Source organism: Bombina bombina, chromosome 1 (genome assembly GCF_027579735.1).
Source record: "Bombina bombina isolate aBomBom1 chromosome 1, aBomBom1.pri, whole genome shotgun sequence".
In the NCBI taxonomy this organism is placed as follows: domain Eukaryota; kingdom Metazoa; phylum Chordata; class Amphibia; order Anura; family Bombinatoridae; genus Bombina; species Bombina bombina.
In genome coordinates this window covers 8,833,165-8,850,134 of record NC_069499.1, presented here as the reverse complement: position 1 = coordinate 8,850,134, position 16,970 = coordinate 8,833,165, and positions in this window count along the sequence as shown.

Sequence of the window (16,970 nt, the reverse complement as noted above, 5' to 3'; positions counted from 1 at the left end):
AATCTCTCTTTGTCCTTGGATTATCTCTCTTTGGCCTTGGATAAGCTTTGCTTGGCCTTGTCGAATGGCATGAATTTCTGGTTTCTGCTTTCCACATTTTCCCTCCGGGAGGCATGCATCTGTTCTTGAAAATTGCATAAGATCTGCACCTCTGCTATCTCCTCCTGAAGGGCTGCTGGTGCACGGCGGGCTGCTGGTTCAGGAGGGGCTGCTGGTGCAAGAGGGGCTGCTGGTGCAGGAGGGGCTGCTGCAGGGATATCTTCTGCAGTGGGGGCTTCTTCAGAGGATGGGGATAGAGGGATGTCTTCCATGTCTCCCCGAGGTGGTGCGAGTCATCTCCACCACTCTCATACCTGGGTGAAGGAGGAGCCTGTAGTTGCTGTGCTGCCTCCTCCCCAGACTCTGTATATTGTAAAAAGAAAGAAATGTATATATTAGCATAGTTCCAAATAAAGATGTAAATGCTTTTGCTTAAAATAGAATTACAAATGCAGCCTCATTAATCCACTTTGAAATATAGCAATCAATACGATTTCCGCATTTTCCAAACCATGTTTCTGATATCTATCTGGTCAATCTGAATGTGTTTTTGCGCTTGTTTTTAGTCGGTTTAAATGCACACCTAATCTGTAGTCTAGATACTAATGTAATCGCAAGGTAATTGTGAATGCGTTTACGTAATAATGTGTAAAAAAGCATAATTGCGTTAATGATATCCTTAAATACATGATTTATTTTTGATGTAAAGAGATTATTAAATGAGCTTACTGTCAGATGAGTGGCAGGTTCCCGGTATCGACTCCTCCGATCCTGACTATGGCCACCTCGGAGATGCTGGGATGCAAAATTTCCTCCCATCGGGAATACTCCACCGTCATTTCAGGGCCACCACCGGTCCCTGTTGCGTATTGGTACTCCCTGGAGATCTTTCTTTTGAGTTCCATTTTGCAGTCCCTGTAGCGATGCTTTATAGACTCGACATCCATGTTACGTGCCCCCACTGCATTAACTGCATCCCTGATCTCCAACCATAGCTTCCTCTTCTCCCTAGGGGTGGCCTTCTGAGCCTGCAGCCTCCTAGCCCTGTCCATATAAGCCTCTACGAGGGCCTCCTTCTCCTCCATAGTATGCCTCGCCTCCCTAGTCAGCTTGGTTTTCCCCTGTGATGATGTCCTCTGTTTCCCGGACTGTGAAGCTCTACGCTGCCCGCTACTGGGCCCAGCCCCTTGTTCATCTTGAACAAAGTGACCGGGTCCACCCACCGCTTCCTCCCCCACTTCCTGTCCCCCTTCCTGTCCTGTTCCTCTTCCTCTCCCCCTCTCCTGACTAAGCTCCTGCCTGACCTATTCTATAACCTCTTCCTGAACTGAATCCTCAGGAACTCTAATAGTTCCAGGCTAATCTGCCCAGTATCCCCCCTCCAGACATACTCCAAACAAAATTGAATGTGCCCAAATGAAAGGGGGTCAAAATAAATAACAAAAATAAATAAAAAGTGCTCAAAGTGTGAAAGGTATATAAATAAAAGAGGGTAAGGAGTATTTAACCAAACACAATGTATGAGAAGACTAAAATGAGGATATGTAAACAAAATCTACCTATGGGATGGGTATGGGTTTACAGGGAATGGGGTATGGGTTTACAGGGAATGGGGTATGGGATGAAAGGGAATGTGGTATGGGATGAAAGGGAATGGGGTATGGAGTGTAGTATGAGAGGGGATGGGGTATGGAGTGTATGTGTTGGTATTGATAAGTGTATGTATGTATTGAATGTGTTTGCGTGTAAATGTGTTAAGTATACAGAAAAAACACTCGCACACTCACCCAAACCAACTGTCGCTGACTAACGATCTCTCACTATCTCACACTACCACTAACTCACTATCTCACACTACCACTAACTAACTCTCACAATAACACTAACTCAGTCTCTCACAATAACACTAACTCACACTAACACTAACTCTCACAATAACGCACTAAATCTCTCTAATCTCCAAAAACCCTCCAGCAACACAGTCAAATAAGCCATGCTTGTAGTCTGCTTATATACCTTGTGTAAATGTTTAATGATGTACCGGTTTGCCTTGTAAATTGTGTTCATGTGTGCTTTGTTAGTAATTAGTATGTGTGCAATGTGTATTAGTTGTGTGAATTTACGCATGCTCGTTTAGAGTTAGTATTTGTAGAATGTGTAGAATGCGATGATGTCATAGTGATCATTTTGCATAACATTGTTCAAATGTATTATGTGTAAATATAAATGTTGATTTGTGATTGTGTCGTATTTGTGAAGTGTTGTATATTTTTGTACTAATATTCCGTAATGTGGAATGCAAATGTTTTGTTTGTGTATGAGTGTGCAATTATTTTTTCGTGTTGTTTTGTTCCGTGTTGCAGGATCGTCATATATTTCTGTATTCCTCGTTTACTGTATATCATGTTTATTGTTTTTGTTTTCCGATTGTGAATGTGTAATGAGTCTGTGCTATGTTGCGTGATTGTTATTAGTACATTTGAGCTGTGTTTTTGTTGTGCATTATGTGGTATACGTAATATGACAGAGCAGTGCGTATTTCTTGCGAGATCGAGCGTTAGCTGAAAAATGCGTGCTTCTATGATTTTTCATTGATCTCTATGGGAGACTGTTTAACGCGGGCGTGATTATGCTTCTTAAAATAAACGCGGTAGTCGTGTTACCGCGACGCTTTAGGAGGTTGTTTTGAGACTCGTAATACCTACGTTAAAAAAAATGTGCTAAGGAAATAAAAGACGCGTAACTAACACACCCCTTCTAATGCAAAACTCGTAATCTAGGCGAGAGTGTGGGAAAAGACCCGTGGGTCACGTTTATTATGGAACAAGAGAACTGGCTGGAAGAAAAAAAGGCAAACCTATACCAGGTGGCAGAAATTTTGCTATTAGAGTAAGCAACCCCCTGCTAGGAAGATGGGTTGTGCCCTTGAATGCCCACACAAGTGGAGCTTAGCTGCACACAGAAGGCTTAGGGAGTTCTCGGCATCATCAGAATGGGGGAGGGACCCCAGACGCGTGTCTGCAGAGACTACCCTCCCCTCGGCAGCCGTCACTCTACCTCTGATGGCAAACCGGGGCGCGGGCCAACCTCCACAAGAGACAGCCCAACAGGCACAGCTCTTGCCGCCACCCTCATAGATGTAACAAAATAGCACGCCTCAAATTACACAGGAACAGGTCAACGTCCCTCTCAGAGAGGTGCACACCATCCCTCCTGTAGAGGCTCCTCTCAGCCGTTGTGATGTTCTAGTGTTCCACAACAAAACCTCCTAACTGTCCTAGGAAGATCCTAACATCCCTATTAAGCTTCTTCCGGACCTGAAAGGCCACCCTGTGGGACTGCATATGGTGCCACTCAATTCTAGGGATGATGTTGGACCACCCTCACTTTGCATTGGGAACCCACGTCTGAAAAGTGCGTAGATCCGACTGAATCACTGCACTGATCTGCTTGCACAGTAAAAGCCCCATATCATTCCCCCCGGCGTGAATGATCATAATGTGGGTGTTACGGTTGCCTCCAGGCTGGCTGGAAGTTGGACCGTAGAAAAGGATGCTCCTAGCGCTCACCAAAGGAGCAGCAGCACCGTGGACTCTATAACTACTGCGTAGCCACCATCAGTAATGCAGACTATATGAACCACCGCTGCTGGGCTGGTATCTCGCCGTCTGCTCTGCGTCCTGGACCTACGACTAGGCTCCAGTAGGCGAACCTCTTCCTTCTGTAGCAATCCCTGTAGCTAAGGGAGTATGAAAAACATAGCAATCCCTGTAGTGATTATAAGCTGTATCCTACAAACATGAGTCAAAGCTTCAAGTTAGAGGGTCAACATAGGTCTGATGTGCTGGAGCACACAGCCTCCTTTTTATTGAGGTTACATGCAAACAGGACACTCTCAGGGGGAGGCATAAAATCCCCCATCACACATTTGATATTACATAGAGAGACACTCCCTTTGACAGGCCACAACATTTACTTCAGCAGATAACATTACACACAATAAAACAATGCAGTCCACCTTATCAATACTAGTCTGATTAGACAATGGGAAAGTTGATCACTAAACCTAATTAGAGCTAATCCCAGCAGACTTGTATTTAGAATAGGTTTCTTGAAGCTGAACAAAATTTAACTCTTAATGGCACACAATGAAACTGAACCAAGTGGGAGAAAGCCAGGGACAAGTCATTTCACAGGTCTGGGGACATAGTCTTAAAGGGGGCATTGTTCACCAAAGTCACAATATGTCCCCAGACGGTTCCCAAAGGGCCACACACACCCAACAAAAGTCAATATACTCTCAGGGGCACAATCTTCCAGGGGCCATAGTCATGAGGAAGGAGGCTGGCAAATAGGCTTCTCCAAAATCCAGGGAAGCAGGGCAACCTTCCATTTAAAGGGCCAGTCACAAATAGCAGTTTGTAACATATCTCCCCTTTTGGAGGGAGACTAACAAGGCACCTGACCTTCTGTCGGTCAGTGCCTAAGTTAGTCTCGCAACCCACCCACAAATAAACACTAGCAGCAAAGCAGCCCCCCCACAACAAGTAGCACTGGCCTGTAGGTTCCAGGTTATAGGATGAAAGTGTAGCATCCTCTGCCTTCCTGGCGCAGCTGGGCAAAAAGCTGATGGTACTTGGGGGGCAGAGGCCAGCGGCACTTTGCCCTGGTGCCAGCGCTTCTGCTGGGGTGAGGGGTTTGCAGGCCAGTCCTGTAACAAGGGGGTCTGTAGGGCAGAGGCCAGCAGCGCTCTGTCCTGATGCCAGCTCTTCTGCTGGGGGAATTGGGGCATAGTCCTGCCCGGTGGCAAAGGGAACGTGGGGGTCAGTGGGGGTTAACATCTCCACTGTTAACCCTGGGCCCAAGTTAGGAGTTAGCTGGGGAGGGGGAGATTGGCTTACCTCCTCCTCCTGATACTCCGGCGGCCGTTGGGAAGGGAGGTGGATGCTCTCCTCTTCCTGTGGAACATGCTGCGGCTGGGGAGAGAGACCGGTTGTCTCCTCTCCCTGGAAGGCACACTCCGGCTGGGGAGGGAGGTCGATGCTCTCCCCTCCCTGTAGCTGGGTCTGTCGCTGGGGATCTGGGCCGCCTGCCCAGCATCCCTGTAGGGCCGGTAGAGAGACTGCGGTCCCATCTCCACCTGCCTGCTGGGGGTCCTCCCAGGACCAGTCTATGAGGCCTGCTGCCTCTGGTATCTCTGGTTGGGGTTGGGGAAGGAGACCGGTTGTCTCTTCCCTCTGCACAGTATACTGCCGCTGGGGAGGGAGGTCGCTGCTCTCCTCTCCCTGTGGAACATGCTGCTGCTGGGGAGAGAGACCAGGTGTCCATACCCTCAAACTCCACAGTTGGCGCTCAAAGGCTCGTGCCGCTTTGTTCTCCGTATCCAATTCCCGGATGATGCGACTGACTACCTCCTGCGCAGGGTCTGGACCATATCGGACTAGCCGCCTCTTTACCTCTGGAACGAAATCCGCGCCCTCATAGCGACGGATCCGGTTGAGGTGCTCTTCACATGGTTCTGACCAGTATCTTGTCAGCTCCATGCTGCTGTAGGTAGGGACGCTGCGCAGTGGCTAGCGTTGCCCTCAATTACTCTCCTACGATACCAGTGCTGTTGTGGTGCTGCTCCTTGCGCTAGGACGCCAATCCCACCGCTGCCGCCAAATGTCACGGTTGCCTCCAGGCTGGCTGGAAGTTGGACCGTAGAAAAGGATGCTCCTAGCGCTCACCAAAGGAGCAGCAGCACCGTGGACTCTATAACTACTGCGTAGCCACCATCAGTAATGCAGACTATATGAACCACCGCTGCTGGGCTGGTATCTCGCCGTCTGCTCTGCGCCCTGGACCTACGACTAGGCTCCAGTAGGCGAACCTCTTCCTTCTGTAGCAATCCCTGTAGCTAAGGGAGTATGAAAAACATAGCAATCCCTGTAGTGATTATAAGCTGTATCCTACAAACATGAGTCAAAGCTTCAAGTTAGAGGGTCAACATAGGTCTGATGTGCTGGAGCACACAGCCTCCTTTTTATTGAGGTTACATGCAAACAGGACACTCTCAGGGGGAGGCATAAAATCCCCCATCACACATTTGATATTACATAGAGAGACACTCCCTTTGACAGGCCACAACATTTACTTCAGCAGATAACATTACACACAATAAAACAATGCAGTCCACCTTATCAATACTAGTCTGATTAGACAATGGGAAAGTTGATCACTAAACCTAATTAGAGCTAATCCCAGCAGACTTGTATTTAGAATAGGTTTCTTGAAGCTGAACAAAATTTAACTCTTAATGGCACACAATGAAACTGAACCAAGTGGGAGAAAGCCAGGGACAAGTCATTTCACAGGTCTGGGGACATAGTCTTAAAGGGGTAAACAACTGTGACCTTAGTCACTAGAGGGCGCTGAAACTATTAGTAAATATGAAGGGAATAGACAACCTCCCAATGGGGGAGACAAGCTGCACCTCTTAATACCAAAAATAGGAATAAGAACTAAAATCTAAGTATGATAAACACACAAGAGGGCGCTATAACAACTGAGTGGTACAAAAGATTATCAGTGATAAAAACAATAACAAACAATATATATGAGAAACTGTGAATAGATCATGGACTCTCACCATACAGACGATATAACTATTGATATTCAGTCCCAAACATGTGTACAATGTTCATATGTCCAATGTCCCAATGATGTGAGCAGAACCAGTTGCTGCCGATAATCCTGCACTCTCCTCCTGTATCGAGGTAATCAGGTGCAGCGAGCGTAGGCCTCGGTTTAAAAAGATCCGTTACCAGTTCCTGTTGGCGTTGGAGACCAGCACTAAGGAGACACAGCGGATCAGACTTTGACGATTACCACAGCGAGAGAGTGCACCGGAGAGAGCTAGCTGGCTTGCTCTGATAGCCAGTCTGCGCCTACCAGCACATTGGTGTGCTAAGTCAAAGTGTGAGTACCCTGGGTATAGCATACTTGTGCAGGGGGGTCCATTATCACACTGGATACACACATTTGTCGCCTCTGTTTCCCCTCCACCCCTATAGATCTGCCTCCGGTCATTTAGGAGAGAAGAGGGCATTTACAGGAGGAGAGTGCAGGATTATCGGCAGCAACTGGTTCTGCTCACATCATTGGGACATTGGACATATGAACATTGTACACATGTTTGGGACTGAATATCAATAGTTATATCGTCTGTATGGTGAGAGTCCATGATCTATTCACAGTTTCTCATATATATTGTTTGTTATTGTTTTTATCACTGATAATCTTTTGTACCACTCAGTTGTTATAGCGCCCTCTTGTGTGTTTATCATACTTAGATTTTAGTCTTAAAGGGGGCATTGTTCACCAAAGTCACAATATGTCCCCAGACGGTTCCCAAAGGGCCACACACACCCAACAAAAGTCAATATACTCTCAGGGGCACAATCTTCCAGGGGCCATAGTCATGAGGAAGGAGGCTGGCAAATAGGCTTCTCCAAAATCCAGGGAAGCAGGGCAACCTTCCATTTAAAGGGCCAGTCACAAATAGCAGTTTGTAACAGTGGGGTTTCTCCCACCTATGCAATGCCCCATGCAGTAACCCAGGCAGACCCTGCCAAGTCAGACCCCTAGAGGAAGGGAACCTTAGCTGATGCCCATCAGGTCTCACGATCGCTCTCAGCTCCGCCCAATGGATGTAGGAGTGACCCATGATCCACACTCTCAATGGACCGTCCCTCGGCCCTTCAACGAAACAACAGTTAAACATTCACACAGTTAAAGGCCTAACGTTTTATCTACAAACTACTTCCCCTCAAACCAACATCCCATGAGACGAAAGTAGGAGGGGTGAATGGGAAGGAGCTGAAATGAGGATTCCACATCCAGTTTCGCCAAACAGGCCCTTGCCCTACAGACCAGCGCAAGCACGTCCTCGAAGGACTGGTAATGAACTGAACTAAGCTCAGGATAGATAGCATCGTTAACCGACCACCCCTTTGGAAAGGAAAGGTGCTGAATGAGCCGAAACTTACCCGGCTCCTTCTTTGGAGCGACCCCTAAAGGGGAGATAACCAACCCCGGAATAAGAATCTCCCCAAACGGGCCTGCCATGCGACCCAAAGCTATCTCTTTGCTCAGTTTCTCCCTCACTACACTGGGAAATTGATACGTGGATTTCAGATTCCTGCGAACAGAGGAACCCACGACTGCAAAGCTGATGGGGATAGTAAAACCCCATCAGAGACCGTGTTACAGAAGCATTAGTTATTTTGTTGTGAAGAGCTTATTTCCCAGCAGCAATGCCTGAACCAGCAAGCCAGCGCCTAAGAAGGGCTCCAAGAAAACCGTAACCAGTATCATTTCATAAAGAGTTAACTCTTTTTTTTTCAGCTTTTAGAAACTATTGTCTAATCACCTCTGGAGCCAGACTGCTAATTGATAAGATGAACTTGTAAACTTGTTATCTTAAGTACTGTAATCCTATTGTGGCCTGTCAAAGGACAGTGCTCTCTATCTAAATGTGTGATGGGGGATTTTGTGCTTCCCCCCCTCTCCCCCTGGGAGTGCCCTGTGTGCATGTAACCTTAATAAAAAGCAGGCTGGGCATCCCAGTCCTGAGTTCTTGTTTGACCCTCAATCGCAACGTTGACTCGTTTTTGTGGGCAGAAGGGTATCCTAGCTGTACTGCAGCTAAGGGAGATTATTCTATATTTGCGAGACTCATATAGAATACTATGGAAAGCAGCTTCTCCCCTCTTTAGCAATAGGGATCCAGGCTACTAAGCGGTCCATCTCTCAGCGAGACTAAGGGTAACCGTAACATTTGGCGGCAGCGGCGGGATTTTCCTGGATTTCCTAGGAGAGGTGCAGAACGGATGGAGAGCGCTTACGAAAAATTGAAGCGTACAACCCTAAAGGATTTACTTGAAAGCAGAGGGGGGTACGCCAGCAACCGGCCGAGGAGAGAGCTGATCGCAGAATTGACCGAACTGGATCAGAGCTTCACAATGGCGGAAACACCGACCACGATTAGTGACGAAAAAACCAGGATTGTTCGGGAAAGGCTCTCATTATACGGGCCAAACCCCTCCATGGAATTGGTACAGCAGTTGATGGCGGAGGCGGACGAGGATATACGAGAGACTCGAGCCCACGAACTCAACCTAGCGAACGCACACCGCAATGCTGAAGCCCCGCAGGTAATCGTCCCTGTCGAAAATGCTGGGAGGCCCAAGATACCCTATGCAGCATTTCGACCCTTCCTAGAGAGCGAGACAGGGATTGATGAATATTTGGCGGACTTCGAAAGGCAATGTGCCCTGCACCAGATTCCCAACAGAGAGTGGCCCACGATATTGTCTGGGAAACTATCCGGGCGAGCCCTGGAAGCCTTTCGTACTCTGGGTGCTGAGGAAGTGACACAGTATGAGCTAGTTAAGGAGACACTGTTGCGACGGTACGCTGTAACTCCGGACACGTATCGCCGACAGTTTCGGGGCACGGAAAAGAAGCCTAACGATACCCATATGGAATGGGCGCACCGAATGCGGAGAGCGGCAAATCACTGGCTGAGCGGATGTAAAGCGGTGACTGGGGAGGAAATTTTACAATTGTTTCTCTTAGAACATTTTTATAATGGCATGGAACAGCAAGGGAAGGAATGGCTGCGAGACAGGCGGCCTTCTACCTTAGAAGAAGCAGCCAAATTGGCCGATGAACATTATGACTCCCGTCTTCACGAACCCATGAACTACCGAGCTCCAGCACGGGTCGAACCCAGAGAGGTTTACCGTGCACCCCCTCGTGCTGAATTCCGAGCCCCGGTGCCCACAGGGCCTGTCCGACACTCAGGACCACCCAATAACAGCTCTGAGCGTCCCAGACCGACTTGCCACCGATGCAAGCAACCAGGGCATTTCATGGCTAGCTGCCCCCTTAATACGCACCAGACACCCAGGAATTACAATTACCCCTCTGGGTCCTATCGTCCGGCCCGGGCCCTCTGTGTTAACCAAGAGGCCCCTATGGAGGGATATGTGGGGCCGCTTCATGAGGCAGACCCTGTATATGCTGCCTCAGATAACCGCCAGCACCATCGGCAGAGGGTATGGCTCGAGGGGCGATCTACCGAGGGATTGCGAGACACAGGGGCTACTATCACGCTGGTACAGAGTCATTTGGTGCCAGAGCACAAGCGATCCGGACAGACTGTGGCCGTTAGAGTGGCGGGGGGGGATGTGTACAAAATTCCAACAGCTAAAGTGCATCTTGATTGGGGAGCGGGAAAGGGGGCTGTGAACGTGGGCCTAATGGATAATTTACCTGCCGAAGTACTACTGGGCAACGATTTGGGCCCCATGACTTCTGCCTATGCTCCAGTATGCAACAACGAGGCGGACCCAGTGACTACACGGGCCCAAGCCCGGACGGAGCGAGAGCTCTCACCAGTGCGGGAGACACAGGTAAGACCTACCCCGACCTTGCCTGACAGGTTAGGCCCCATACCCTGGGACACCCCAGATGCTTTCGAGGCAGAGTCTAAGACTGACCCGACCTTACAAAAGTACCGGGAATGAGCAGAGACCGGAGGGGGCGGGGCAGATAACGAAACATTCTTATGGGAAAAAGGGAAACTATACCGCTGGACAGAGAAAAGGGGACAGCGTAGGTAGGCGACAGCTGGTAGTGCCCCACAAATACCGTCAAGAAATCCTCAAAATAGGCCACGACATCCCCTTAGCAGGCCACCTAGCCGTTACCCGTACCCTACACAGCATTACTCACACGTTCTTTTGGCCAGGGGTGCACGCTGACGTTAGAACTTACTGTAACACCTGCGATGTGTGTCAACGAGTAGGAAGGCGAGGCGATCACCCTAAAGCCCAGCTAGTAAATATGCCCATTGTAGAGGAACCCTTCAGCCGGGTTGCTATTGACCTAGTGGGACCACTGGCTACCCCTAGTCCCTCCGGTAAGCGATACATTCTTACCGTAGTGGATTACGCTACCAGGTACCCAGAGGCTGTCGCCCTATCCAACATACAAGCGGATACGGTAGCGAATGCACTAGAACAGGTGTTCTCCCGGGTAGGATTTCCAAAAGAAATCCTATCCGACCGAGGCACCCAATTTACGGCTGAATTGACCCAACAACTCTGGCAGGTTTGCAAAATTAAGTCCCTCCTGAGCTCCCCATACCACCCCCAGACGAACGGGCTGTGTGAGAGGTTCAATGGGACCCTCAAGCAAATGCTCAAGACGTTCACTCAGGAATACCGAGACTGGGAACGCTTCCTGCCGCACCTCCTATTTGCTTATCGGGAGGTGCCCCAGGAAACGACAGGGTTCTCTCCCTTCGAGTTGCTCTACGGAAGAAAGGTACGGGGACCCCTAAACCTGATCCGGGAGCACTGGGAGGGAGAGATGGAGGCTGACGGTGTCCCCATTGTGCCATACGTGCTGGAACTCAGGGACCGAATGGAGCAATTAGCCAAATCCGTGCGGGCTAATCTCCAGTTGGCCCAGAGAAGACAGAAAGTATGGTACGATCGGGGGGCCCGAAAGAGAATCTTCACCATAGGACAAAAGGTGTTAGTACTTAAGCCGGTGAAGACAGACAAATTGCAGGCGTCCTGGCAGGGTCCCTACCAGATCGTAGAGAAAAGGGGAGACACCACTTATGTGATAGCTAGCTGCCACGACAACAATCTTAGAAAGACATTCCATGTAAACATGCTCAAGGAATATTTTGAGCGACCAGAGAACGTGACGGCCGTATGTTGTTCCCCTCAGGAAGACCCCGACAGTTTACCCATTCCAGACCTATTAGAAAAGAGCCTCCCCACAGGTATAGTGGCACAGGTTCAGATAGGGGACCGACTTAGCCCCACTGAAAGGGAGCAGCTCAACCAACTCCTCCAGTCCAAACACCTCACCTTCTCCCCGAAGCCAGGGTACACTACTTTAACCACCCACCAGGTAGATACTCCGGGACAAGCTCCCTTGCGCCAGGCTCCGTACCGAATCCCCGAAGCAGTTAGGACAGGAATGAAGAAGGAGATCGATGAGATGCTCCAGCTCAGGGTAATTGAGCCCTCCGATAGTCCCTGGGCCTCCCCATTTGTCTTGGTGCCCAAGAAAGATGGGACCACCCGGTTCTGCGTAGACTATCGGAGGCTCAATGAAAATACTGTGACGGACGCTTACCCTATGCCCAGGGTAGACGAGCTACTCGATCGTATAGCCAGGGGAAATTACCTGACCACTATTGACCTCTGCAAAGGTTACTGGCAGATTCCCCTGGCCCCGGAGGCTATCCCCAAGTCGGCATTCGTCACCCCATTCGGCTTATATCAGTTTAGGGTAATGCCGTTTGGGATGAAGAATGCCCCAGCTACATTCCAGCGCTTGGTGGATAGGCTCCTGGATGGCTTCCAGAGTTTTGCTTGCGCCTACCTGGACGACATAGCGATCCACAGTGAGTCCTGGGAGGACCACTTAGCTCATGTGGGAATGGTTCTGGATCAGATCCGGGCTGCTGGCCTGACTCTGAAGCCAGAGAAATGCCACTTTGGGATGGCCGAGGTACAGTACCTGGGTCACCGGGTGGGGTGTGGAAAGCAGCGACCAGAGCCGGCCAAAATAGAAGCTGTCGCCAATTGGCCCACCCCCATCACTAAGACTCAGGTCCTAGCCTTCCTGGGCGCGGCAGGGTACTATAGACGGTTCGTACCAGACTACAGCACACTTGCCAAACCCCTGACTGACTTGACCAAGAAGAACTTACCTCGACAGGTCCTGTGGTCTCCCCACTGTGAAACGGCTTTCCAGGCTCTCAAAAATGCTCTAATTAACGCTCCTGTCTTGGCGGCCCCAGCCCTTAACAAACGTTTTATCGTCCATACAGATGCTTCCATGTTCGGGCTGGGAGCCGTCCTCAGCCAAGTAGGCGAAGATGGAGGGGAGCATCCAGTTGCCTACATCAGCCGGAAGCTCCTGCCCCGCGAAGTCAGCTATGCAGCGGTCGAAAAGGAGTGTTTGGCTTTGGTGTGGGCATTAAAGAAATTGACTCCCTATTTATATGGTCAGGAGTTCACTCTGGTCACCGACCATAACCCGTTGGTGTGGCTGAACCGGGTCTCTGGAGATAACGGCAGGCTATTAAGTTGGAGCTTATCGTTGCAACCCTTCAATTTCACCATTACTTACAGACCTGGGAAACAGAATGGCAACGCCGACGGGTTGTCCAGACAAACCGACCTCAGCCCCGCATAACCAGCGGTCTGGACAGCCTTAGTCTGCCCCGAAAAGGGGTCAGACCGTGTCTGCCAGAGTGTTCTACAGAAAGGGAGCACTGTTACAGAAGCATTAGTTATTTTGTTGTGAAGAGCTTATTTCCCAGCAGCAATGCCTGAACCAGCAAGCCAGCGCCTAAGAAGGGCTCCAAGAAAACCGTAACCAGTATCATTTCATAAAGAGTTAACTCTTTTTTTTTCAGCTTTTAGAAACTATTGTCTAATCACCTCTGGAGCCAGACTGCTAATTGATAAGATGAACTTGTAAACTTGTTATCTTAAGTACTGTAATCCTATTGTGGCCTGTCAAAGGACAGTGCTCTCTATCTAAATGTGTGATGGGGGATTTTGTGCTTCCCCCCCTCTCCCCCTGGGAGTGCCCTGTGTGCATGTAACCTTAATAAAAAGCAGGCTGGGCATCCCAGTCCTGAGTTCTTGTTTGACCCTCAATCGCAGCGTTGACTCGTTTTTGTGGGCAGAAGGGTATCCTAGCTGTACTGCAGCTAAGGGAGATTATTCTATATTTGCGAGACTCATATAGAATACTATGGAAAGCAGCTTCTCCCCTCTTTAGCAATAGGGATCCAGGCTACTAAGCGGTCCATCTCTCAGCGAGACTAAGGGTAACCGTAACAGACCGACACAAAGTAAATCGGCGACCCCTTTATCAGGATAAAGCCGCAGCCATCTCTCAATTATGGCTACTCTCAGTGGGGTGGGTGCCCTTTCCAGCAGTAAAAGGTTTGGGGCCGAGTGGACACCCCAGCAGTGCTTACAAACAAGAATGCACACGTCATTCCCCTAGTGCTAAGCTTATCCTGGAATCGCCAGCAACACCGTCGAGAACGCTGGGGGGCTTGGGTGCCAGAAGGTCTGGCGGGGACCTGCCCAGGTATGTCCTGCTTTTCAGGCCCCAACTGCACCCATAGCCGCAAGTCTACATCCCCGAAAGACAGGAGAGGGTTACCAACCTTCTTCCTGCGAAACACCACATCATAGTCATGCCACACCCCTTCCTTATATCGTTCATAAATGGTTTCAATGGAATCCTGATATTTCAGAATATCCAATGCCTGATCGAAAAATTTAGTGATATAGCACGACGCGTACACCCGAAAACATTTACGCCACTCATCAAACGAATCAAGCCTTTTGAACTTCTTGGGGCCTGTAACGTCCTCTGCCATTTCTTTCTGGCGATAGCCTTTGGACAAGAGTTCGAACATATGGACATATTTACCTTCCTTAATCCGCCTAACCATTTTAGATTTGAGATGCTCATGAAGGCTAAATGAGGGCCACAAATCCGTGTCTCCATACATAGCCGCCTTACGTCTAGTTGTCGCCTCAGGGCTAGCAACCCCCGCTGGCGTGGGAGGTGTCCGCACGCTCCATTCAGGATGAGCCAGGGGGGAGGGGGAGACCCATGGCCTTTTTTTCCTGAACTAACCATTTCATCATCCTTTACATTCTCTTCTGACCCTTTGCCTCCAACCCCAGTGATCTATTGCTTTCAGACCCAGAATCATCAGAAGATGAACTAAAGCCCCTATGCCCGGAAGACAAAATGTCCTTACCAGTTCCCAGAGGACGTTGAACCGGCAGGGGATCAGAGGAAGTTGATGGCTGCTCACGGCTCTGCTCCTCCTCACCATGACCAATTGGACCAGACTGCACAGCTACAAATGCACTCTGAGACTCCATGGTATCCTGAAATGAAAATGAGAGAGAGGAGTACCACGGGGGAGGACAAATGCTGATTAACAAAGGCATCAACCCTCCCCTGGGCTAACACTCCTGCGCCCTGCGCCACATGCAGACTCCATACTGTCAGACACTCCGCCCACGTGCACATCCAACACCACATTAGCAAACTGAACCTACCCAGGCCCTGTTCTGCACTCATTGAAACCCCTTGGCATAAACTGGGCATGACGCTAGGGACTTTCTTAGCAGAAGCCCTTGTAGTAATGCTTGGGGAGGCCCCGCTGAGGGCCATGCCCGCAGACGACCCACGTGCACCCTGTGCTGCGAGTGCTGCGCGAGGAGGCCGCATGGCTCCTACTAGGCCGAGAATGACTAACGGCCCGCTTCTTGCCCCCCACCTGACTAGATAATGGCTGAGGCCCTAAAATATCCATTGCAACTGGCGTGTCCCCGGTCAGGCCTGTGGCCTGCTCATAATCACCAATATTGCCTCCTACTTGAGACTCGCCACCCTTCAAATTGTCCCCACGTGGCTCTTGACCTTGGCCCCCTGAAGCACCAAACACATTGCCCCCACACGAGCGACACGAGCGCTGTGCCTCTGCGGCAAGCTGCGCCCCTCCACGGGCCTCGCCCCCTGCCAAGGCACTACTCTCGTACCTGAGCACCCCGGAGGCGAAGACGATGCTACCCGCTTTCCTGCCGCTACTCGAATGGCCGGACCGGTAGTGACGTCACCTGGACCTGACATCACCGGAACCGCCCAAACCGGAAGTGACATCATCCAAAACGGACATGGCCGTCCGCGTGGATGATGGTTCCCACACCGCAGAAGCTGACCGACGAGCCGGGGATGGAAGAGAAGACCCGAAGCCTACGCCCACCAAGGGAAAACTACCGCCCCTGTCAGAACCAATGCTAAGCACTGGAGGAGCGTGACCACAGCGGACACCGCATCGCCGCATAGGGTAACCGACGTGAAGGTAAGGCCAAGATGCTCCCAATAGGCCCAGCCACTGACACATTAGGGGGGAACATTTGCGTAGGGTGAGGAATAACGCCCGGACTCGCCTGCATGGGAATCAAGGGGAGGGGGGCATGACGGAGAGACCGCAGGCAGAGGGGCCTGGGAAGGGGAGAACACACAGACCTCAGGGTATAAGGAGGAGGAGACCGGGGAACGACTCACCGGGTCTTGGGGTGATGGTGGCACAACATCCTCCTCGGAGTCAAAGTCCCCAATCATAAGCTCTTCCAATTCCTCAATCCTCACAGGAACTCCAGCTGATCGATCCATGCTGCAGCAGACTGGTATCAGACAGAATGACAGATCCTGTGAGCTGTGAAGATGAGCTGGAAAGAGGGTCTGGGGCCTGTAACCTAGCTTATTATAGGTAAACTAAATCCCCACCCACACTAATGTAACATTGTTGCCACTTCACAGCAGCACATTCCTACGGGCCTTAATTCTTATGTTTGTTACAGGCTATTATGCCCTCCACTGTCTCACACACATACACACATACACATACACACACACATACACATAAACACACACATACACACACATACAGATGCGCACACATACACATAACCACACACATACATACACACACACACACACATACATACACACACATATACATACACACAGACATACACATAAACACACACATACACACACACATACGCATACACACACATATACACATACCCATACACATATACATACACACATACATACACACACATATACATACACACACACACACACATATACACATACACACAAACACATACACACACACACACACACATACACACACAGACATATACACATACACACACACATACACATATACATACACACACACACATATACACATACACACACACATACACATACACACACATACACACACATACACACAC